This window comes from Schistocerca cancellata, unplaced genomic scaffold (genome assembly GCF_023864275.1).
Source record: "Schistocerca cancellata isolate TAMUIC-IGC-003103 unplaced genomic scaffold, iqSchCanc2.1 HiC_scaffold_569, whole genome shotgun sequence".
Taxonomy (NCBI): domain Eukaryota; kingdom Metazoa; phylum Arthropoda; class Insecta; order Orthoptera; family Acrididae; genus Schistocerca; species Schistocerca cancellata.
The window spans coordinates 55001-57500 of NW_026046581.1; positions in this window are offsets into that span (position 1 = coordinate 55001).

Here is a 2500-nt window from a genome sequence, read left to right on the forward strand (position 1 = left end):
GACGGCACGTGGCTGAGTGCACAACATTTGGACCGTATGGTTCGCTGTTGTTGGGCGCAGTCGTACGGTCACACATGTGCCACAGCGTATCATTCAGTACATACGGACCTATGTGCAGTACAATGTGAGGATTAAGCTTACGATATCAGCGGACAGTGGACACAGGCCGTACCACGACGTAGACTGAGCGCTTCGACATGCGAATGCCAGTGAACAGCTGCGAAGGGCATTGAACACGCAAGCACCTGAACGACCAGCGTGCGAAGGCAGGGTGGAGGGGGGGGGGCGATGTACATCCTGCAGTTGTCCACATTACAGTGTACAGCGGGAGCATGTAAAAAGTAAGCAACACTTGCGAAGTGTTCAACATGAAACGACACACAAGAGGGTGGGCGGTGCGAGTAGCGAACTATATTCAGAGGGTTGTGGTTAGACAACACTAGATTAATGTAACGTGTCATATGCCAATTACAGAGCAGGTTAAGGCACAACGTGGGTTAGGTTAAGGCACAACGTGGGTTAGGTTAAGGCACAACGTGGGTTAGGTTAAGGCACAACGTGGGTTAGGTTAAGGCACAACGTGGGTTAGGTTAAGGCACAACGTGGGTTAGGTTAAGGCACAACGTGGGTTAGGTTAAGGCACAACGTGGGTTAGGTTAAGGCACAACGTGGGTTAGGTTAAGGCACAACGTGGGTTAGGTTAAGGCACAACGTGGGTTAGGTTAAGGCACAACGTGGGTTAGGTTAAGGCACAACGTGGGTTAGGTTAAGGCACAACGTGGGTTAGGTTAAGGCACAACGTGGGTTAGGTTAAGGCACAACGTGGGTTACGTTAAGGCACAACGTGGGTTACGTTAAGGCACAACGTGGGTTACGTTAAGGCACAACGTGGGTTACGTTAAGGCACAACGTGGGTTACGTTAAGGCACAACGTGGGTTACGTTAAGGCACAACGTGTGTTAGGTTAAGGCACAACGTGGGTTAGGTTAAGGCACAACGTGGGTTAGGTTAAGGCACAACGTGGGTTAGGTTAAGGCACAACGTGGGTTAGGTTAAGGCACAACGTGGGTTACGTTAAGGCACAACGTGGGTTACGTTAAGGCACAACGTGGGTTACGTTAAGGCACAACGTGGGTTACGTTAAGGCACAACGTGTGTTAGGTTAAGGCACAACGTGGGTTAGGTTAAGGCACAACGTGGGTTAGGTTAAGGCACAACGTGGGTTACGTTAAGGCACAACGTGGGTTACGTTAAGGCACAACGTGGGTTACGTTAAGGCACAACGTGGGTTACGTTAAGGCACAACGTGGGTTACGTTAAGGCACAACGTGGGTTACGTTAAGGCACAACGTGGGTTACGTTAAGGCACAACGTGGGTTACGTTAAGGCACAACGTGTGTTAGGTTAAGGCACAACGTGGGTTAGGTTAAGGCACAACGTGGGTTAGGTTAAGGCACAACGTGGGTTAGGTTAAGACACAAATTGCGTTACAAATTGCGTTACATTGCGGTACAAATTGCGTTACATTGCGGTACAAATTGCGTTACATTGCGGTACAAATTGCGTTACAAATTTGGTTAGGTTAAGGTGCAAAATGGGTTGGATTACAGTACACAACATGGTAAGAGATAGTGTGTTTGGGGGGGGGGGGGCAGGTTCGTTGGTAGTGATCATTGTAAGTGAATGTCTGAGGCAGCGTCAGTATGTCACAGCAGTTCTGTCTCGTCAGGATGCGCTTTTCGCTCGTGACTGGAGGCGCGCCGCGTCTGTGGTTGCGGCAAGGGAGTGGCAGACCTGTGTGATTCATTCCTGCCATTGTTTCTGTGCCGTAACAGGAGGCAGTGTGGTGGTGTTGGGTGCACCCCTGTGTAGGACATGTGTGGGTGTTGGTGGCTTATCTGAGCAATTGTGGATGTTGGACGGGTGGGATATTCTATTTTATAATTGGACCCCCTGGTGTGGTTATCATAGTGTGGATGGTGTACTGTGGCGGAGAGGATGCACCGGACGTTGGTCCATGCTGGTGCTTACATATCGTATCTGTGTCTGTTACAGGCAGAGAGTAATGTGTGATGGAGTGTCTCGCTGAGGTGTGGTTCATATTGTGTGCACAGACTTACAGCATGTATAGGGACAGCGGGAATTTGGCATATTGGATATAACTCGTCATGAAACGCAAGATATAGGGGTGGATTGCAACGTACGAGTGCGGGAAGAGTCCGCCGTTCATCCGCTTGGGTTGCGATTTGGGCGGTTGGGGTGGGGCACGTGCGGGTGCGGGTGGAGTGATTGTCGGTTGACTACTTCGTGCGACGCAGGCACTGGCGTTCGGGTTCCTGTGGTGGACAGATGATGCAGGCTTTGTGGGTGGCGTCGAAAAATGGGTACTGTGGGACCTAGCGATGTCGTAGTCGGGGTGGCGTCTCATAGATGGCGGTATCGTCGGTGCAGCAGGTCATGTTTCGGGAGACTTGCAGATGGCGGTATTTAGTTTTCGTGT